This window comes from Panthera leo, chromosome A3 (assembly GCF_018350215.1).
Source record: "Panthera leo isolate Ple1 chromosome A3, P.leo_Ple1_pat1.1, whole genome shotgun sequence".
In the NCBI taxonomy this organism is placed as follows: domain Eukaryota; kingdom Metazoa; phylum Chordata; class Mammalia; order Carnivora; family Felidae; genus Panthera; species Panthera leo.
In genome coordinates this window covers 17,373,076-17,396,802 of record NC_056681.1, presented here as the reverse complement: position 1 = coordinate 17,396,802, position 23,727 = coordinate 17,373,076, and the positions used below count along the sequence as shown (strand labels likewise).

Below are 23,727 nucleotides of genomic sequence, written 5' to 3'. Positions count from 1 at the left end.
AAAAACTATAAACAGCTTCAACATCAGTTTGGGTCAGATCTGGCAGCCAAAAGAACTTAGTGCTCAACTTAAAACAACAAACAAACAACGCTTTCCATTTTAACAGCTTCTCGACTTTCTGGACTGTGTAAGAGAATCTAGCTCCTAAGCTTGCGTAAGTATTATGAGAGAGCATGTATGTGTAGCTACCTTGAAGTATGTCTAGTTCAGAGCTCATTAAATACTTAGGACTCTGGGAAAGAAAAACTAAAAGCTTTAATCTGGCTCAAGTCAAAATTTGCCACCCTCTTTAAAACACCGTAATTTGGCCCAAAGGCCTCCCACCTCCGCATTCAAAGCGGCTACGTGGCCCCGCATCCCGCCCTGTTCCCCACTTCACCAGCAGCACCACACCGAGGTCTCAGCACGTTACAGAAGCCACGTTTGTTGCAATCATTTGTTTGTTAAGACGGTGAGTTTTACTTTTTAATTCTAGCTCAGTTCCACATCTAAGATTTGGCACCACTCACTGCTGCAACAAGGCCCACTCTTAGAAAAATCCCCTGCATCAGAACACTCCCGTATTGTGCGACAGCAGCCTGGTCTCACGAGAGGCAGCCAGACACGGATGCACAGGTGCCCCCGCATGCTGGAACTGCCTTCTGCAGCGAAAGCACTGAGAACGTTTTCAAAACTCCAGAAGACACATAAATAGAGAAGGGTCCAGTGCCTGCAAAACACGGGCTGCTCCTAGCAGAGAGCCGGGCAGCCAGACTCTGCAAGGCCAAGGTTAGGAAAGCCACATCTCATCAGGCCTCGTGTGACCTTGGAGAAGCTAACTCACTTCCTAGATCACAAATTCTCCACTTGCCAAGTAAGCATGTGGATTACATTCCTTCCAAAGGAATTTCGGCTTAGAAACTCCACAGTTAGAGGATTCCTCCCCGTATGAGATGGACTTTACTTCCCTAAAAAGATCTGGGAAATAAGCTGCAGCTATTGATAGCTTCCAATAGGCAATCACAGGCGGGAGGTAAATAAGCAATTACACAGGGCACATCATGAGCACGACAAACCACCTTCGTGTGCTGATGGAATCACAATATTAGCACGACTCTGCAGCTACCACAGAAACTCCACTCTTCCTACCCCCGCGGACTGGCCGCTCCCACCACTGCCTCTGCTCAAGCAGCTGCCGCAAGACGGACCTGTCAGAAATCAACCCAAGGAATTACTTCTTTTTGGAAGCAGAAACTCCTGAATTGGAAGTGATTCAGGTGAATGTGGCAGATGGTAGCATCTCAAAAGTTGTCACTTCTCCAAAGAAAACTGGCAAGGGTGACAACCTCTGCTGGCCAGAATCCAAAGAGCAGAAGTATAAATAACATGGCAGGTGTAACAGGTACTTATTGGGGGAAAGGAATGGACTGAGGGCACAGAGTTCCCTGAGACGTACAGAAAAAGGGGCCACACTCATGGTGGCCAGGAGGGGAGCAAGCCTGTGGGGCTCCTGCAGTGGACTAAAGCCACCTCTGCACCACATTCTTATCAGGGTGAAGGAAGGGGTGAAAACTTGGCCACACATCATCACATTACGATGACCTCAGAGAGTACATCTCCTTCCTTAGGAAGAAAATTCTGTAATTGGCCAGGAAAAAATAAATGTGAGCAAGTGTGTGTGCATATGAAATCTTAGAAACCCAGCCAAGAAAACTGCAAGATCAAGAACCTGAATGAAGTTTGTCAGAACAATAGAAGATAATGAGGAAAAACACTGAACTTCAAAACTCAACAGTCAAGTTAAATATACATGCTGGGAACAGCATTTATGCAGATGAGCTTGAGGGGGCGGGGAGCTTTTTCTGAATGCCAACTGTGTACCAGGCACTGTGCTAGGCACTTTAACTTCATGATTTCACTTCACTTTCATAAAAAACTTACAAAACATCTTTGGCAGCTACAGTAGCAGGAACGATAGGGAAAACACTAGCAGCAATAGTGTTTTTAAATGTTTTTGTGATGAAAAACAACATAGGTTCCTGGTAGGAAGTCTGTAAAATTCAAAAAGTAAGAGAAGTGACAAGTCTTATAAACTCATCTTCAGAGATCAGCCTGATGCCAGTGCTCCTGCCACCACAGCGTCCCCCCACCTGACCACCTGAATTTGAGGTTCTTTCAACAAGATGACTCCTCTGACTTCTTATACTTTTCTGGCATCCATCCATCCATCCATCCATCCATCCATCCATCCGTATGAGCCCCTATTTGGGCTCAGACCCGCATTAGGAGGTAGGATTACTGGGATTTGACAAGCTCTCGACTCCCTGCCTGCCCACCGATGCCTCTCCATTCAGCCTCACTGGCCAGGCACTTTCTCTCCATACTTGCTAGTAATGCGTCCAAGTGTTGAGCTTGGGGTCTCTGAGATACAGCCTTCTGAGAAAAGCTGGTGTTCTGCCTGACCTTAGACCATCACATTCAACTGTCAACCCCCAGATGGGTTAAATAGGTGATGGGGATAAAGGAGTACACCTGTTGTGATGAGCACTGAGTGATGCTGAATCACTATATTGTGCACCTGAAATATGATACTGTATGTTAACTGGAATTAAAATAAAAACTTAAGAAATAAAAAATATATAAATAAACTGCCAACCCCCATTACCATGTAGGTGAGGTGAGGAGGGGAGTGGCCCCACAAAGGAGAGGTGCTGCCTTTAAGGACAACGGGCCTGGACACTGCTCTACAAGGAGCCCACCCTCTCCCTTGCCTGAGCGTGTGAAGATTCTCAAGATCATCATAGCAGTCAAACAAGTACCTCATTCCAAGTCACGAGTTGTTTCTGTTTGGTTTCTTTTCCCCATATGATAACTTTAGCAGAATGAGGTTCAGTCTGGGGAAAGTACAAAGAGCTAACTTGTGTGGCATTGGCCAAGTTTACTCCTCCTCTGGATCTCAGTTGTTTCATCTGAAAAATGGGGGACTGTATTATTTGTCCAAGGATGTCTGATGGTTCATGATTTTATATAAATCTATTCCCTATCATAAACCGAAGCGTGTGTGTGTGTGTGTGTGTAAGCAAGAGAGACAGACGATGTGGCCTGTAAGAAGTCTGACTTTGGCTTCTTGCTGAATAACCACTAAATTACTTTAAAAACTATAATCCCAGACTATCCTATTGACAATCAAGAGCCTGTGCAGTGAGTGCTGTGTACGTCCACCTGCTGCACACGGATGGACCAAAGCCTGAGTGAAGAGCACGTCAGAATGCTTCCAGGTTGTGGGCTGGCTACAGGAACCCACGGCAAGTGTAAACAGAGCTCTGCGGTCTAGTCTGGGGAATGGACAACTCCAGACAGAGCATGTGCTCGAGGGCAAGCTAGGTTATGTCACAACCCCTCAGGAAATCAGGGCCAGTCTAGCCTCTGGGAAATGAGGACAGGGGAGACCTAGGCAGAACCAAAGCTCCAGCTGGGCCAGAGCTCAGGTTCAATCCTGGGGTGCTCATAAAGACCAAAGTCATCACCCCTGGTCATGAGACAGCCACGCCTGCTGCGTGCAGGAGATATCTATACACAGACAGACCTATTTGGGGTCGGCACAGGAGCTGAGCAGATGGGGCCAGGCTGCTAAGGGATTTAACACCTTCCCACCACCCCCATGGCACACTAACCCCCACGTGTCACAAGGAGCCACAGACCTGCTTGCTGCCTGCTCCCTTCTCCCATTTCTGATAAGGTCACCCACCGTGCTTTATAATGCAAAAATAACATTCCTGCTGCCAATGCAAATTATGTCTGAACCATCCACCCTCCCCTGCCTCATGCAGAAAGCAGCTCCACAGGGGAGAGGTGAGCCAGGCTGCAGTTAGGAGGCTTTTTGAGACACCTAATGAAACACCTTGTGGTGACCGCCCCCTCTGAGGAGAGCTCAGCAAAATGCATCGCAGAAGCAGATGTCAGGCTTGGGGCAAATGCTTCCAAAGCGCAAAAGGCATACACAGGGAGGGACTAGAGCTTTCCCCATCCTTAGCAGGTGTCCCCAAGTCTGTGGTGCTAACTAACCCTGCAAAGTCAAGATAACCACAGTAACTGCCCCACCTCTCTCAGCCTCTGGGGGTACAATCTCTCAGCCTCTAGGGGGTACAAGAGGTACCACTCTCGTTTAGTATAAAGCTAGGGTAAAACTACAAACATTTTATTGAGCTCAAACTCAAAAGCAATCAAGTTTTAATTTAACTCAAGAGGTTAACAGCTCAGGGATCTGGGAAATCACTCTGCAAGGCTCCCTTACTATGTCCCTTAGGAGCTCTGAGCGCCCTGTGGCTGGACTCTTCCTACCTGCTGCAGCAGTGACCGCTGGAGAGTGAAGATGAGGACACAGGTCTGGGGACAGACTCCAAAAACATTATATAACCTGCTTTTTCCTCTTCTTCCCCTGTGTCTTAGGCCTGCTTGGAAAAGAACTGCTGGAACTGGGCATCCTTATGTAATGGCAAAAAAAAAAAAAAAAAAAAAAAAAAAAGGACTGCTTGGATGCCACTTCTGTGTCTAACCCTTACAGACAACGTGACTCCAGGGAAAGTGACTGGGTCATTCTATGCTTGAGCTTTCTCACTTAAAAAGGAGGGTGATGGGGGCACCTGGGTGGCTCAGTCAGTTAAGCATCCGACTTCAGCTCAGATCATGATCTCATGGTTCATGAGTTCGAGCCCCGTGTTGGGCTTTGTGCTGACAGCTCGGAGCCTGGAGCCTGCTTTGGAATCTGTGACTGCCCCCCGCCCCCGTCCCCTCCCCAGCTCATGCTCTGTCTCTGTCTCTCAAAAAATAAATAAACGTTAAAAAAAATTTTTTTTAAAGGAGGGTGACGATAATAATATGTTTATCTCCTCCAGTTTTTATGAAGATCAAACTAAAGAATGCACAGGTATCAATCATGTTCAACAAGGAGAATACATGAGAGCTCAAACGAAGAGACTATTTATAAAGGGGCAGACAGGGAAGAACATGTGCAAGTGGAGCCAGGCTGTCTCCACCCCTCAGGACAGCAGAGATCACAGGGAGGGAGCAGTTACTGTAATCAAGCAAGAGCAAACAGAAAACAGTGATGAGAGGCTCCTTCTAGAGGAGCAGTGACCTTCAGTCCAACGACATGGCTTGGCCTCAAGCAAGGGCACAGGGAGATGTCCAGGGAATAAGTACCTAGACCACGCTGTCTTCTCTCCTCCCTCCAATCTCGGGCCATACAGAAGTCAAAGGGCACTGGTGAGGTCCCTCCAGGTGAGCTTTCCAAGACAGTAAGCAGGGTGGAAGGGGCAGAGCATGGACTGAGAGGGTCATGTGGAAGATACCAGCACAGCATTCAGTACACATACGATGTTGTCCTAGGATAACGGGGTCCAGGCCTGGCCGCTCAAACACTGAATGGGGATTTAGAGCCAGATGCCATAGCTATCAGTGTCTCTTAGCAGCCACTGCTGGGTGAATTGCTAGATGTTGGAAGGACCAGATCCAGGTGGCACAGCCCCTCCAGCCCCTCCCTGGACCTACCAAGTTCGCCTTAGGGATGTGTAGGCTTTGGAAGCAATGGCTTGGGGCAAGAGACAAAGGAGGTTCCCATCATCAGTTCAGAACACAGAGGGGCTTGTCACAGCCAAGATGGCTCCACCTTTTATTGAGTCAGCGGAACTTATTAAGTGAAAGAAGTCCATTCTTCTAATTAACAGAAAGTCCCACCTCCTCTTAAATCACCACCAGCCTCCTTTCTAGGACTTTCCCACCTGCTCTAAGTGAATTCAGAGCCCCGTGGAACAATGAAAAAGTCTCTCTTCCACAGGAGAGCTCCTTGGACAATCCGATACATCAAATCAATGAATCCAATATTTACAGAGATCCAGGCCTGTACTGCTTCTGGGATATGCTGAAACAAGTCAGAGGCGTTTAAAGCACTGTGTGTGGTTTCTCTTTCTGAGGAAGACCATCCTCTTCACATGTCCCTAAATTAGCCCAAATGGGAAGAAGCACATTCTCCAAGGCAGGGTGGAGTCGACTGCGGGGCCACAATACCCTCGCTCTGAACCCCAGGCTCCTTTATTTGCTTGGTAAATAACCTTGGGCAAATCCCTTCAAGTCCCTGGACCCTGCTTTCCTCATCTGAATCTCTTGGGTATTAATCCCTAACTCACAGGATCACAGAGAATTAAATGAGAGGATGTGTGTGAATCTCCTAGAACAGCACCTGGCACACAGTAGGTCCTCAATAAATGTCCACTCTTCAGCCATGAAAGTGGCTTCCAGGTCTCCATATGTGTTTCCTTCATCTTCCCTTGAAATATCAGTCTCAGAGCTGCCAGATCCTGCTGTTTCTGTTTCCTAAAACGTGGGTTATGTCACCTTGTCTCATTTCTTTCTTGGCACACATTTCATCATCAATAAAATGGAGTGGGGCAGGTTACTGAAAGGACTAGACAAGTGGTTCTTGACCTCTGCTATGAGTATACTTCTCCCTGGACCCTCACATTTTCAACGGCTTGTCTACTACAGAAATAGAATTTCCAAAGTAAAAAAATTACCTCTCCCTCCAACTTCTCTTAATCAAAGCAAAACACAACTGCTACCCGCTCCCCATCAGGGCTCTTGAGAAGCATGCGATCACCAACCTTGTTCACTAGGTTGATTCCACTCAAACTCTAACCCAAAAAACCTGAAATTTCTTTGAACCTGTGTAGCTCAGACATACCATCGCACAAGCATCTTGACATACTAAAAGCAGTTCAAGCATTACCACTTCTTGTCAGGTTCCCAGGTCCTCAAGTTGAAAAACACTGGACTAGGTGATTCCTAAGAAGGTCTCCACCTCTGTCCTTCTGAGATCTCAGATGGAACGACTAAGGAAGATCAGGCACACCCTGAAAAGGCACATGCTAATGAGAGCCAGCCTGGCATTCATTTGACAAAGGATAGACTCACAAGGTTAAAGGGACTATGCTTCCATGAAAAGGCTGAATACCATTATGCAGTGCTGTGAATCTATCTTCCCAAAACAAACCTTCTGGTAACGCCTGGCAATAGGAAGCCAAAGTCCCTTATGTTCAGTTGCTAAATACCTACAGTCCTGTGGTGTCCCCGAGGGCACCCACACACATTCCTTCATGAGGTCATGGGCTGTGGATTCAACCCACGATGTTGTTCCTCCAGAGCCTACCTTGGAGCACCCCTACTGACCATGCAGAAATGATTTTGAACTAGAAGTCCTCACCACGCAGCCCGAGGCCAGCCTATCTCCCGACTCCCTTTCTTTCCATCACGTGGAAAACTCACAGATGGAAGAGAACAAGCTGGTTGACCAGGTCTCATTCCCCACAAACACCTTCACTCTGTGGTCCTCGTTAGAGCACTCAGGAGCTGACTCGTTGCTAAACCAAACTTGCAAAGCACTGTGTTCCTGCCACTTCCCTAGATGCACACTTAATTACAGCGGCTCCTTCCAGTCGGCCATTCTCCACGATTTCAAACATCCAGGTTACTAGTCTCCTCATGTCCTTCTCAGGCACTCATTAGCGTTGAACATTTTGTTCTTGTCTTACATCTTCTATTCTGTCCCCTACACAGCTTAAGGAGTACTTGAGTTTTTGTCTCTGCCACTGTGTTACCTAATAAATAGCATTCTGTCTGACATGAGATTGAGAATAACTGCTTGCTCTACAATTTTCTATTGAAATTTTCCAAAGATAACCTTAAGGCCCTAAAACTCTTCTCTGCTGTTAGACCTCGTGCTTTTACCAATATCCGACTTCTATTATTCTTAACCATTAACTGTAATGTTACTCACCTCTAATTATCATCACTGTCTTGCATTTCCCCGTTTTCAATCTAATTCTTAAAAATCTATTATAAGTATCCATACTTATAGTACCTCCCTGCCTGCCTGGAGCATCCCTTTCACTAAGTGTCCCAATTGAGACTGACTCACTCTCACTCTCACTCACTCTCTCTCGATCTCTCGATCTCCCTCTCTCTCTCTCTCTCTCTCTCTCTCTCTCTCTCTCTCTATATATATATATATATATATATATATATGTGTGTGTGTGTGTGTATGTATATGTATATGTATATATGTATATGTATATGCACACGGCTACCCGACAACAGAGAACAAGATGCTTTCTGTTAATCTGCCATGGCTTCACCTCAAGCTTTTGCTATAGATGTGATAAAGCAGGGGGCAGCAACCATTTCCTAGAAAGAGCCAGATAGAAAGTATTTTCAGTTTTATAGATCACACTGTCACTGTTTCAACTTCTTAGTCCTGCCATCGTAACCAAAAATCAGCCACCAACAATATGTAAATGAATGGGTGTCACTGTGCTTCAACAAACTTACTTACAAACACAGGATGCAAACCACATTTGGCCTACAGCCCACTGTTTGCCAACTCTGGAGATAGAAAAGGATGGTATTTAATTTGTATTTGTGTTATTTAATGATGAGATTTTTCCCCACTTTATAATAAACAGGGGCGGTCCAAGTTGGGAATGGGGATATGGGGAGATTACAAGTTTCGTGGTATACTTGCTGTACTGGAGAAACCAATCAGACAACCAAATGACCATACCATGTTGGCAGATGGATATACACCAAGCTAGAGCTTGAAAGAGGTCCTGGATGGAGATTTAAAAAAAAAAAAAAAAAGAAGAAGAAGAAGGAAATCATCAGCCAAGAGATGGTCTTCAAGCCACTGACCTGAATGAAACCATCAAAGGAGCTTGTGTAGCTGGAGAAAATGGCCCAGCAGCAACTCCACCCTAAGAAGGCCTGGAACCAGCAAAGGAGAACAGGGAAAACCAGCATGGATGAAGGGCCACTAAGCGTACTGGGATTAGAAGCCAAATGATAAGCAAGTTTCAAAGAGAAGAAGAGACCGACTAGAATCAATGCTGCCAACAGGTCCAACAACATGAGCAGCACAGTTTTCGGCAATACGACACCACCGGAGGGCCGAACGTGAGCGGTTGTGACAGGGACAGTGGAGCAGCTTTGGCAGTGACCAAGCAGAGCGAACCCAGAGAGGTGGGGAGAATAAGTTCTCTGGGGGAGCCATGCTGAAAAAGAGGGAATAGAAAATTAGGGTATTTTATGTTTGTTTAGGAGACTTTTAACATTCATTTTCACATATGATATCAACCAGTCAGGGTAATTTCCATCTTTGATGGTGTCCCTTAAAATATTCTCGCTTGAACATCACATAAAATTCAAAGGCATTATGTTTTTCTCTTCTACATTTAACATGTTAGCAATCTATTTTCATATACGGACTGAGTTAATGATCTAACTTTCTCCCTAAATAGCCAATTTTCCTAGCAGCATTAATTAAATAATCTATTCTTTCCCCTGCTGATCTGAAATCCACCATTATCACATAATAAATATTTACATATACTCAAACCTTTTTATTATATTTTTTTCTGTTCTGTTCCAATTATATTTCATTTCACTAGCCACTAAATAGCTTGTAGTGTTAAATTATTTTTATAACCCTTTATAACTTTTTACTGTGTAAATCTCCTTTTATTTTTAAAACATTATATTTTTTTTGCTATTCTTATGGGTTTAAGCTTCTATATAAACCTTAGAATAAATTTTGTCAAGTTCTAAACAGTAATTCCTTAAGGATTTTGATTGAAATAACATAAATGCACAATCAATGTGGAGGAGAACTGACATATTTACGTATGTCAAGAAGTACATAGAGCACACTTGTTCAGAGACTATGTAGTATGATTTTCAAGAAGCACAGCATTTTTCATTGGTGTAAAGATTCTTCTCCATTGGCTCATTCCGGAAGTATGTCCTTCACACAGGGATTCTATCCCCTCCATGGCCTGTCTAGATGCCTCCTCCACGTTACATAACTTCTAATGTGACCTAAAAACTTATGCTCTAGATATAGAGCCTCACATAAATACTGGAATAAAACAGTTTTGTGTTAAAGCAAATTGGGGTCCAGGTACCCCAGAATGAGTGTATGCCAGGATTGAACTAGGAGGCTGATTTCAATCCCCACCACCTTGAAGGATGGGCTCCTAAAACACAACTAAGCTGAGTCAAATACTTGAGTAGACAGAGACCATGGCTGAGTAAATCTGCAGACTAGGTGGAAAAATAGCATGGTTTGGTGCCCCCTTTTCTCAAGTACATACATGTCTGCATAAGTGACAGCAAATCATTTCCAATGCCCCCAACCTGACCACAGACAGAAGAACTGGGGAGGCATGCTGTGCCATCACCAGTCACAATTTGTTTGTCATAGCAGGACTTTGAACCCCCTCATACCCAAATAGTATTTGTCTGACGAATGAGTCTGCCTGGAGACACAATGGTGACATTCCATCTTCTTTTCCAGAAGTATCCATCCATTTCCTTTCTTCATACATGCATTAATTTATTCATTCATGTGGGAAACACTTATCAAACCTACTATCTGGCAGACACCTTATTTGGTACTGAGAATATAGACAGGAATGAGACACTCTATCTTTGAGGCACTTACCCAATTCACACATGGTTGGAGGAAGCCAAGACTCAGCAAGTTTGAAGAACTCAGGAATAGAAACAAACTGGTAAGGTACAACCAGGGCTTAATCAAGGACCACTTGACTCTTCTATACCTGCTACCCCTCAGAATTCATATCACAAAACTTCCTTTGGCACACAGTGAGAGAATACACAGAGAAGACCCTTCCTAACTTCCACCAGACATGTGCCTTGCACCCATCACAGATATGACACCTGGAAGCAAAACAACAGACCAGATAAAAAAGATAATCCCACATCAACTCCACCCCTCCCCATCCTGATGGCCCCTTAGATGAAGACTCATGAGGATATTCTGCCTGGTAGTTAAAGCAATCACTAGGAAAAAGGTTTCTTAAATCTCTAAGCATTGCTCATTAGCATAAACCTAGGAGAGGTCTGATAAAGTTCAGAGCTTATCTCCAAGCCTGCTTGCTCCCTCTCTGCCCAGAGCAGCAGCTGGGCAAGGGATCACCTTCTTTGCAAGGAAGCAAATTAAATTAAATTAGATCATTTATACCAGCACCAACAACAGCAGCGGCACTTTCAACAAAATTAAGATCTTGAACTGAAAACAAGAGCATTATCTTCTGAAAACCTAATCCCACTGCCTAGTTTAGGCACTCACCACTGAGACCTACTGCAGCAACTTGACATAAACACATGGGAAAGGAGGCTTGGGGAGGCCCCACAGTGTCTTTTTGGTAGCCTGGAACTCAGTCTTTTGTTTGTTGCTATTCTATTCTTATAGAAACACATATCCAATAATGTACTTGACATATAAATGGGCCATTTCAGTGAAATGGTCATTGAAAACCTTTTCTAATAAGAGTAAGTCATACTGGCTGTGCAAGAGTGTATTTATAATCACCCAGCATGGCAGAGTGGAAAGAATGCCAGATCTTTCAGAAAATATGGTGGCTTGAGTACCATTTCACAGAAACTCCATCTCCAAAGTTGACTGAAGTGAACAAAAAGTAGTGAAAAGAGCAAATATACTATTAATACTGAAATACAGAGAGAGCCCTAACTTCACATTATAAGTTTTAAGTGTCACCTTGAACCCAAATGAAAGGAGAAGAATCCAGACCCATCTTCCCTTTTCAAATGTAACAGTGCTGGAGGGAATAAACACTGGATAAACAGAAAAGCTCAGAGATAGCTCCCAATTTGAAGGGAATCAACTGGAAAGTATTGCCAAACCATGGGATAAATGTAAACCATCCCGAGTGGAGTTTGTTTTCCCCACTAGGGATTTACATCTTTCCTTAAATCCCACCCCCAGAATAGCTTGTCAGGTGGAAACCAGTTATGTCATATCAGGGTTCAAATGGGGAAAAAAAAAAAGACAGTGAATAGGCCTAGAAAAATAAAAAACAAAAGCCTCTGAAACAGAATGACCTTTCATGAAAGCGGAGGACTCATAAGCAACAGCTTTAGGGGAAGCTCTCCATCCAGAAACTGGATCCATTACCAATTCAGCAGGACTGGACCCAGTGTAAGACTTTGGATAAAGTCAGAGACCAGAGACAAGACTCCTAAGTCCCCAGTGATTTCCTCTCCCATAAGGGAAAGAGCCAGACTGTGTCCAAATACAAAGGAAGAGTAGCCAAAGAAAATTCGGTGTTCCCAATCTGTATCAAGTAACACTGTCACGTAACCGGCCCAATTTATATATATCTATATATTTAATATATATAGATATATGTATATTTTTATATATTACATATATATTTATATATATATATTATTATATATTTATATCTAGATATATATATTTATATACATTATATACATATTGAGATATATATATATAGAGAAAGAGAGAGAGAGAAAGGGAGGGGGGGGAGAGGGAGAGAGAGAGAGGCAAGTAGAAAAAAACAGTCTAAGACTTCAATGAATATTGTGTCACCCCAATGTAGGTCTGGCATGCAAAACAATTAAAAACAAAAAAAAAACCAAAAACAAAACACCTCACTCTTGAAGAAGAGGTGCTCCAGGAAACAGAAAAACAGTTTTGTAATCCCACGGAAATTGAAGAGTCTAAGAACTCCCTCGACAAGCAATGAAGAAGTCGGAGGACATGAAGGCTTTTCAAGGCTGGGAAAGCACATGTTTAACAGGGGATTGTACCCTCACTAATACCAGATCTGCAGTTCCTGAACATATGCGGGGACAGTGTGTGAGGAATATGCACACTATCAGGGCTGGAAGGACCCTCATCTAGTCCCAGTCAGCAACAGGACAGTGAAACCAAGGTCCTATATTTACTAACTGGCAGAGCTACAACTCAGATCCCAACTCTCCTCAGTATATAAAAATAGGAAAGGAGGAGGAATGGGAAGGGAGGGAGAAGAGAGACAGAGAAAGAATGTAAGACAGAGGCAGCGGCTGGGTGTGACAAAATGAGTATGTTGTCTGTGCTCTTAGGTATATTCCTAGGAGTGGAATTGCTGGGTCACATACTTACTTTACGTTCAACGTTCTCAGGCACCACCAAACTTTTTTCCACAGCAGCTGCACAACTATGCATTCCCACTAGCAATGTACAAGGTTCCAACTTCTTAGCTCCAGCACTTTCTATGTTGTGCGACTGTGGATAAGTTGTAGCATTTCTCTGCATCTGTTTCCCCCTATATCTAAAGAGGAAGGGTTAGGACCAGCTATCCCAATTCTGCTTGTGTTGCTGTATATCCATACATGCTTTCTTCCCAGCCACTTCTCACCTTCCACTGCCCACATCACCTTCCAGGAGTTCCCCGACAGTGTGAACTGCTACAATGAATAAATCCTGGCTCTTCTCCTTCTCAGAGCTGGAATTATCTTAATGCATGTTCCCAAGTTATAGTAATGCGCTTCCATTTCCATTCATATCTCTCAGTATACTTTTTTCCTCTGGTCTCTTCTTCTAACCTTTTTGCAAGCATCATCTTGTTCTGTCTGTTGGCTGTCAGCTTTTCTCTACAAGCTTTCGCCGAGTTGCCAGATTCTTGGCTATTTCTCCACCCTCAGCTCATAACTATTTTTCCCTCAAGCTCAGCGACTGCTAAGTGGTCTTTGTGAAATCCTATTAGGATAATCTCCATCCATGTCTCAGATGGGCCGCCTCTGGAAACCTCAGCTGTCTTCCTTCCCACAGTCTGCACATCATAGGCTAGCTCCTGAGACACCCAACTCATACTTATTCATAAATGTGCTTAAAAGGCTCTAAACCTGTGGACACAAGCAACGGTTGAACTCAACAAACAGCCAGCTCAGATGTCATCTTCTGCAGGAAGATTTTCCTGTTTACCTGAACCTCCTCTTCCCCCACAACCCTATGGAAAAGGAACCTGACTGACCAACTCCTCTGTGCTGCTTCTGTTTACGTTTGTTTTCGTCATGTATCTGTTTCATCATCTTGTGGGCCTCATTAAGGTGGGAGATGGAATATCTTGTTCACAGTTGTACCCTCAGTGTCTGGTATATTAGAGGTTCTCAATACGTGTTCGTTAAATTAATCAATGACTGAGCTTCTCTTAACACGCAGTTGATCTTGGGTCCGCCTATCTGTCTATCCATTAAACCCAAAGCTCCCTTTGGGCAAGCTGGGATTTACTCACCATGGTAACCACTGTGAAAGAAAATTTTACTCTGACACTTGTTACAACAGTAAGGAAGAATTTAATCGAGACTATTGTAATAGAGATATTGCAACAGGGAGAGAGATAAGGCTCAATTCTGAATACACAAAGACAGTTGGGGATCTGTAGCTAAGGAGCAGAGTGAGGGGTGTCAGCGACATCAAGGATAAGACAAGAAATAGGACTAAGGCAAGGATAAGACTAAGAAAAGACATCAAGGATAGAGGGGATTTTCTTGCTAACCTGACTTAATAGGAATCTTGCTGAAGGCCAGACAGGGTGATCAGATTGCAAGAGTTGGAGTCTCGCTACAAGTAGGATAAGTAGGCCAAAAATAGGATGGGGGATAGGAGCTTTAGGATATGGGGGTAAGCTCAAGGCCCAGTCAAGAAGAGGGACCAAAGGAACCTAACTGAAGTTTGGTCAAGAAAAGGTCTTTGTTACCCCAAACATGTGGCATAAGTTCCGTCTTGGGTGTGGCTGTAGCAACTCAATGTTTGTTGAACAAAAAGCTGCATCCTCAGCAAGGATTCAAAGCTCTCTCTTCTTCACCCTTCCCTCAGCAGAAACAGCAGCACATACTGTCCCAACAGATGGTGTCCAAGGGGTGCAGGGTTGGGGGAGAAGGCAACGAAATGTGTCCCAGGCCCCTAATTAATCAAGCATACAGGGGCGCTGGAATGGCTCAGTCGGCTAAGTCTCTGACTCTTGATTTCAGCTCAGGTTGTGATCTCACAATTTGTGAGACTGAGCTGACAGCCTGGAGCCAGCCTGGGATTCTCTCTCTCCTCCTCTCTGCCCCTTCCCTGTGTGTGTCCTCACACACATGCTATCACAATACATAAACTGTTTTAATGTTTGTTTGTTTTTGAGAGACAGAGAGAGAGAGAGAGAGAGAGAGCGAGAGAGAGCGAGAGAGAGCGAGAGAGAGCGAGAGAGAGCGAGAGAGAGCGAGAGAGCGCGAGCACGTGCATGTGAGCAGGGGAGGGGCTGGAGGGGGGAGGGTGGACAGAGGATCTGAAGTGGACCCCATGCTGACAGCAGAGAGCCCGATGTGGAGCTTGAACTCACAAACTGTGGGATCATGATCTGAGCTGAAGTTGAACGCTTAACTGACTGAGCCACCCAGGTGCCCCAGTAAACAAACTAAAAAAAAAAAAAAAAAAAAAAAAAAAGAGTACACACTACCTTCCCAGGATTCCATAGCTTCAAGGCTTTTCCAGGCCAGTCTTCCTAAATGACCCTCACAGCCACACTACCAAGCAAGATTATTTATTTTCTCATGCTGAGGATGGAGAAAAGGATACTCTAGGGAGGTCAAGTGTCATGATACAGGCCACAGACCCAGAATTTACCTGTCTCTTCTTGGATTGGTATATGCTATTTGGATTGTAATAATTCTAGGATACACTTGCAAAACTTAGAAGTCTTCCCCCATCATTCTCTTTTGTTATCTGTTTCATGATCTGTGACCATTTTTCCATACAAACTTTAAAACAATTCTTTAACACTGCTTATACATTTCTATTGTAATTCACATCATATATTTTAAATTAAACTGACAAACTTTAAAAATATCCAATCTTGCCATCCAAGAATAAGATAATATCTGTTTACTTATTTGCTCAGTTTTGGTTTATAGTTTCCTTCTAAAGTTCCTTCATACTGCCTCTTGAGTTAATTCCCCAGCCTTTTCTATTTTTGTTCCTTTTACAGAATGAACTCTTTTAAAATTATATTTTCTAATTGGTTATTGCTAGGATTTAGAAAATTGTTGGTTTTGTATATTTATTCGCTAACTAGTCCCCTTGCTAGACTCTTAATAGGTCCTGATAGTTTTTCACTTATTTCTCTCGGGGGTTTTAGTAGATAATATCCTCTGCAAATAATGACCTTATCTCTTCCTTCGCCATAATTATCCTCCCAATTCTGTAACTAGAAATCTCTGCATGAATGTTAAAGAATTTTAGTGATCATGAGCATCCTTGTATTTTGAAGATATAGGTTGTTGGTCTGGAACAGACATGCTCTAGCCCATTCAGAAAATAGCTTCCCATGCCTTTTCAGGATGACAGTTATTCTCTGTGCACCCCACTCACAATCCACACTGATTCCCACCCCACCCTGCTCCTGAGAGTCTGACCTCTGTGATCTGCATCTTCTAGCCTCCCGTACCCTCTGCCTCAGGCTGAGTCTAACTGGTGGCAAGTACAAGCTGAATACTCCAGGGTGGAAGGATTGAGTTGTGTTCCTCTACATCCTGTCAGGCAGTCTTAGAACACCATTTACTACCACTGCCCTTCAGTCCAGGAGGTAGTAACAGCTCCCCACTGTTGACAGCCCTTGAGAGTTTCCCCATCCCTTATTAATTCCCTCAATCATGATCCCACCTCTACTTCATCAGACTCTCTCCATTTAAATCCTTCATATACCATATGCTTCTCACCCAGACCTTCTTTAAAGACTAACTGATAAATTAGGATCCACCATTAAGTATTTCCAAATGTCTTTCAACATCTCAGTATAATCAAAATATTTTATCCTTTGTGACATTTAAACATTCATTAAGAAAAAAAATTGAGTGCCTACTTCCTGCTAACTGCTGTGGAAGGCAATGAGATTAGTACAGAAAAAACAAAAAAAGACGAGTTCTCTACCCTAATGTTCTCAGAAGAAACAGATACACAAACAGTTAAATACCTAAATGTTAAAATAATGATTAGGAAAGAAGAAGCATTTTGATAAGTAACAAAGAAGATGTATTTAGAAAGGATGGTCAGAGACTATTTCTCACAGAAGGTTACATTTGAGAAAAAGCCAAAGAGCCTTCTGAGAAAGGATGGTAGCAAGTGCAAAGGCCCTGAGGCATGGGAGAACATACTATGGCTGAACAACTGGAAGGGGCGCTACCAGCAAGGGGGCAAAGTGTGTGGTAGAGAACAAGAAGAGGTAGGCAGGGGCTACGTCAGTGCCGTCCAATAGAAATACAGTGCACACCACATGTTTTTGGTTCTCCTTTTCCTAGTATCCGGGTTTAAAACAGTAAAATAGGGAGAAATTTATTAGTGTATTTTACTTAACCCAACATATCTAAAATACTATCTTCTTGGGGCACCCAGGTGGCTCAGTCGGTTGAGCGACCAACTTCGGCCCGGGTCATGATCTCACGGTTCGTGAGTTCGAGCCCCGCGTCGGGCTTCTGTGCGGACCGCTCAGAGCCTGGAGCCTGCTTCAGATTCTGTCTCCCTCTCTCTCTCTGCTCCTCCCCTGCTCATGCTCTGTCTCTCTCTTTCAAAAATAAATAAAAACATTTTTAAAAATTAAGAAAATAAAAAATAAAGTACTATCTTTTTAACACTTTAATATAAAAAATTAACAAGACATCTTATGTATTTCTTGTACTAAGCTTTTGAGATGTGGTGTGCACTGCACTGGCCACATTCTGAGAACTTAATAAGCCCCAGTGGGCACAGGGCTACATCATGCCCATCAGGGCATGGTGACAGGGAACACTGATCAGGAGGGACAGGGCATGAGATGCCAGCATCATGCCTGGCACACAGTAGGTACTCAGCGAGTGTCCACAGGGGACAGTGTCAGAAGACCTGCAGACGACCTGCCCGTTCCATAGGCAGCAAGGCATCATCGAGATTACTCAAGTACATGATTTAGGAAACTGGGTCTATTCTGTGTCCTCAGCTAAGAGAAGAAATCGGGGTCTGTTTGCTGGGTCTCCTATAGTGGGGGCCATTCAGGGCCCTCTCCTGTGCCTGGGGCACTTGGCACAGCTACTTCCTTAATCCAGAAAGATGGCTTTACACCATATGCTAGGGAGTAGGAGGGAGAGAGTCCATTAGCATTCATTGTACACAGCTTTTCATTTGGAAAAGCACCTCAAATGTGCCGATCCACGCTGCTTTGCTTCATTTTTCAACATTCATGAGTGTAATTGCATTTATTTTTCTCTTCAAGACTGCAAAACAAGTGATAATTTACTATATTACAACCCGTATTGGCTGGGTTTACAGCCACAACAGTTCTAATCCGCCCTCAGATGGGCCTGGTGGGTAAGTAGGGGGCGGTCTCTTTAGCAGGGAACACTGTGTGTGTTTGCAACAGGAAGCCTGGTTCCAGCTATTCAAGGTCACAACTACTAACCCATACAACTACACTGAGTTCTCAAAGTAGGTTTACCTCCACTGTCTTGACTGTTTTTTACAATAATAGTAGGGTGAAGCAGACATGTGTTCCCATGCCCCTTTTATATACAAAAAGAAAGATTCAGAGAGGTCCTCGGTCATACATGGTGACAGGCTGGTGAAGAGTAGAGCCAGGGCTCAAATGTGTATACATGGGCTAGAAATCCCGTTTTTCTGCCCATGTTGCCTTATGGCAGAGCCTAGGCTCTGGCAAAGCCTGAGGTCCTGCAGGTGCATTGACAGGAAAGAAGTGGGCACAATCCTAAAATTTTGCAAATCCTAAGTGCTTATGGTACCTGGGACTCCTGAGGAGATCAAATTCCTTGGGTCTACACTGCAGAATGCTGACTTTCAGGGTTCACACCTCTACTGAACAGTACATCCCTATCCAAGTATAGTTAGCTCAGGTGGCGGTTATCTAGACAGACTGGGAAAGCACAGTCTGTGTGTCTGGGGATCACCCTCTGCAATGTTTACTTCCCCTTGAGAAGCAAAACCCACAAGGAGTTTGACTTTAGGTCCCAAATGCTCATGAATTAATGAGTAATTTTTATAAGCGATCAACAGGACCCAGTCCTACAAGCTTTCGGATGTGTTAAACTCATTTCCTAAATATGATGAAAATAGTGGACATATCACAGGTGGCAAGATCCTCATCTCCTCTTCCATCCCCCGATTATAACCTACGAGTCATAGAAATGAAACGAGCTGGATTTGCCTAAAGATCAGAGTGTGGCAGGGAAGATGATGTAAAACCTCAGGTCTGAGTCACAGGTGACTGCTTCCATATGGTGTGGCATCTGCTAGGGTCCAGATGCACCTCTCCAGCTCTCTCCAAGGCAGAGAAGATGGGCTAGGGAGCACTGCAGAGTCCAAAGGGTAGGGGAGCTGAGCGGGTTCAGAAAGTCCCTCCAGCCACCTGGCCAAAGTGCTCCAGTCTGCAGGAGACACCTCCCCTCACCTCTGTTCCTGGCCATCCCCTGTAGTCAAGCCCTCTTCCCAAGTAGGGTCTGGTTCTCCTGACATTGTACAGGCTTTCCCATCCCAGGCCCGAGCTAAAATGAACCTCCTGCTGACCTTCCACAAGCACAAAGGACAAAAGACCACTACCAACTGCTCTTATTATAAATGGCCTAAGGTCTGCAAAGGCAGCCAGCTGGGGCCAGTTAGGGTCACAGTCATACTATCTAGTATGTCCATCTGTCTCACACACACACACACACACAGTTCAGGCCTCGGGGTTTCCCTTCCCTTGTAGATACAAGTTAACCCAGTACCCCCACAGTGGGTCCCAGCTGAGATAGGACAGGAAGGAAGTAAATGTGGGTGCTGGAGAGGACTTATCATGTGCCCACGCAGCAAGCATTTTGTCCTGTGTTTTCACATGTTGTCTCATTTAATCTCCACATCCTCCCATCCCATTACCTTCGCTGAATAGGTTAAAGAAAACCCTGAGCCATAGGAAAACTAAACAGCTTTGCTCACGGTCCTCTGCACGTGTTCTTCTGGCTGCAGTGTCCATGAACTCTCTATGTGTATACTTCGGCCAGCCTTTCCAAAAGTTAACTCTACAAAGAGTCAAGGACACAGGTTATGGAAGTTTCCTGTCAAACACAGGAAAACAGTCTTTCCATCCAAGCAAATGACCTTTCTGTTATTATTTTCCATATTGCAAAATCAAAAAATTTAGTAGTTTTAAAATCAGGATTATAAAGCTGACTGCTTAAAATGGTCAAAATCAGATAACAATTACATTCAGCATAGGTGTTAAATGCAGTTTCTCTCCTAATTGTGGCCACTACCGGGGGGGGGGGGGGGGGGGGGGGGGGGGGGGGGTAGGAGACTTATTTTTTGAAGGTTGAAACTACACTCAGGGTGGCTCTCTGGCCACACCCCATCTACTCCGGCCTCCCACACCTGGCCTGCCTCACTCCCACGTGGACTCCAGACTGTCCCTGCTCTTGAATCATGAGGTCCCTGTCTGCAGTAATGGAAAAAAATTCTGCAGAAATGACACATGGAACTTATGTGATGTTAGAAAGAACTGTGGGGTGTTACTTAATCAGGGCCCTTCATTAAGTGGGCAAGGACACTGGGGCCCAGAGAGGCTAAGCAACATGTTCCATGCCACACAGTGGATCAGCAACATGCAGGCCGAAAACCCAGGCTTCCCAAGGCCCCCGGGCACAGTGCTCTGGACCACAAGACTGTGATTCGGCCATCTCTGATTTTGTTTCTTTTCCAAGTAGCTTAACGTTTCAGTGGTCTCCTAACTCAGTTAACATTATCTGAGGGCACAGTGGGGGCCAAGGCCAGTCCTAAGGACTGAGGACACATAGCTAGCTATGAATGAGTAAGTTGATTCCTGTTCCTACATATATTTGATTGAGGATGACGGGTATTAAATGCACGATCACATATAGCCGCTCCTACCGATGCAGGACTCGGGACAAGGGAATTCTGAGACCTAGTTTGTAGTCCCCAAGGCAAAGAACATGGGAGTGATGCAGAATGCAGAAGGCAGAAGACAGAAAAGTAAAGCAAGGAGAGTTGGGGGCTACAGGAAGGGAAGGCATAGCACCAAGAAGGCATGTCCCAGGGTCCCCAGCCTCTATGGGGAAGGGAGACACAGGACAGGTGCTCCTGGTGAAATGCAGACTTGCTCCTCACCCATCCTTCTGAATGTGCTCCTCCAGCTCCTTGTGAGGCCCAATCCTCTGGCCATGCCTCAAAGCACGGGGATTTCCTGTTCCGCCCTCTGCCCTCTGCTCTTCTTGCTCTCCTGGGGAGTCCCAGTTAGTGGCTACCAAGTCAGCCCCAGGTCAAATTGCTAGTCACCAGCATCCCAACTCCAATCAACTGATTTCCAACTTCACACTCCCACTTACTTGTTCCACGTAAGAAGAGCACAGAGTCACTCAGGATGCGCCCTACTCAAAAGCATGCCTGGGTACTCGGCATTCCTGCCACCCTGCTAAGCTCTTTCACACATCACTGCGGCTGCAAGCCTAGAAACTCCTTTTCCTTCTACCTGGATAAAAACATGGGACGTAAAATCTACTATCTTAACCATTTTGAAGGGTACAGTTCAGCAGCGTTAAGTGCATCTGCACCATTGTACGACAGACCTCCAGAACTCGGTCTTGCAAAACTCAAACTATATCCATTCAACCCCAACTGCCCATTGCCCTTCCCCCCGGCAACTACTGTTCTACTCCGTTTCTAGGAATTTGACTATTTTAGACACCTCCTATAAATAAAACCATCAAGTACTTCTCTTTTGTGACTGGCTTATTCACTTAGCATAGTGTCCTCAAGTTTCATTCCTATTATAGCCTATGACAGGATTTCCTTAAGGCTCAATAATATTCCACTGTATGTATAGAACAAATTTTCCTTATTCCATTCATCGGTTGATGGACATTTAATTGTTTCCACTCTGCACTATTTTGAATAAATGCTGCAAAAGACATGGATGTACAAATATATCTCAGAGATCCTGCTTTTGGTAGAATTGCTGGATCATACAGTAATTCTATTTTTACTTTTTTGAGGAAACTTCATAGTGTTTTCCTTAGGAATTGTATCATTTCACATCCCTTCCAACAATTCACAAGAGTTCTTATTTCTTGGAATCCTCCCCAATGTTTGCCAATGTTTGTTATTTTCTCTTTGTTATTGTCGTTGTTATTACTGCCATCCTAATGAATATGAGGTCACCCTTGTTGAAAGTCATTTAACCATCCATGTGAGGGTTTCCAAAGGTTTAGGCCTCCAATACCCTGTGTTAAATACCTTCCTGATTGAAATACATAGGGTGGTTTTTGTGTTCTTTCTTAAACCCCAACTGATAGACTCATTGTGTTTGTATGTTTTAGCAGCTCTCATTTATAAGGTTTTTGTATCTTTTTAGCCAGAAGTCTTATTTTAACTTTAGAAACTCTCAGGACTCTTAAAGAACACTGGAGACTTTTGCTTATTTGTAACTTTTATAATTACTTCCCTAATGACAAGTAATGCTTTGAGAATTCTGAGAAAATACAACCTGGCTTTCTTGATGATGAACATACTTGGGAAAGGAAACTTTTTTTTTTTTAAGTAGGCTCCACACCTACTGTGGGGCTGGAACTCACAACCCTGAGATCAAGAGTTACAGGCCCTACCAACTGAGCCAGCCAGGTGCTCTGGGAAAGGAAGCATTTTTTTTAAATGTTTGTTTCTTTTGAGAGAGAGAGAGAGTGCGAGAGAGAGTGCGAGAGAGAGTGCGAGAGAGAGCGCGTGCGCAAGCATGAGCACACAAGTGGGAGAGGGTCAGAGAGACAGGGAGAGAGAGAGAATCCCAAGCGGGCTCCACACTATCAGCACAGAGCCTGACATGGGGCTCAATCCCACGAACCATGAGATCATGACCTGAGCCAAAACCAGGAGTTGGACACTCAACTGAATAAGCCACCCAGGTGCCCTAGGAAGTATTTTTTTTAATTATTTTATATCCAAGTTAGTTAGCATGTAGTGCAATAAGATTTCAGGAGTAGAATCCAGTAATTCATCCCCAATGTGTAACACCCAGTGCTCATCTTAACAAGTGTCATCCTCAATGCCCCTTGCCCATTTAGTCCATCCCCCCACCCACAACCCCTCTAGCAACCCTCAGTTTGTTCTCTTTGTTTAAAAGGGTCTCTTGGGGCGCCTGGGTGGCTCAGTCGGTTAAGCTTCCGACTTCAGCTCAGGTCACGATCTCGCGGTCTGTGAGTTCGAGCCCCGCGTCAGGCTCTGGGCTGATGGCTCGGAGCCTGGAGCCGATTCTGTGTCTCCCTCTCTCTCTGCCCCTCCCCCGTTCATGCTCTGTCTCTCTCTGTCCCAAAAATAAATAAAAAACGTTGAAAAAAAAAAAAAAAGGGGTCTCTTATGTTTTGTCCCCTCCCTGTTTTTATATTATTTTTGCTTATGTTACAATGTTATATAACATGTATAATTATATACAATTTGTCTTATACATTTAATGATATATAATACACGTACATGTTATCTGTTTTAGATCTTAAATTCCACATGATTGAAGTCACATGATATGTCCTTCTCTAATTTCGCTTAGCATAATATCCTCCTAAGAAGCATTTTTAAAAGACATTGGCAGATTCTAGGAAAGTTTAAAAACCAGTTTGCTAAAGCAACTGTGACTTTCCAAAACTGAAGTTGCATTGCGTCAGCATAGAGCACAGGGGCAAAACTGTATGGACTAAGGAAGGAGGGCAGGAAGTCTTTTTTAGAAAAAAGGGAAATTTCTCTAAGTGACCCAATGTCTCACTGATCAACAATTCTGGGAAAATAAAATCTGAAGATGTACACATGAT

At 44.2% G+C, this 23,727-nt stretch overlaps 1 protein-coding gene across 2 annotated transcripts in view; it reads right to left on the bottom strand.

The window, feature by feature from the left end:
• PTPRT (protein tyrosine phosphatase receptor type T) overlaps positions 1-23,727 on the bottom strand; it is an 800,956-nt gene that overhangs the window by 762,104 nt on the left and 15,125 nt on the right. Inside the window, exon 1 of one of the 2 annotated variants that reach the window (XM_042930944.1) lies at positions 5,530-5,611. The exons of the other annotated variant lie outside the window; for it this stretch is intronic. The gene's annotated coding sequence lies outside the window, so the exon portion shown is untranslated. Of the gene's footprint in view, positions 1-5,529; positions 5,612-23,727 lie in introns of those variants that run through there. 2 annotated transcript variants of the gene reach the window in all.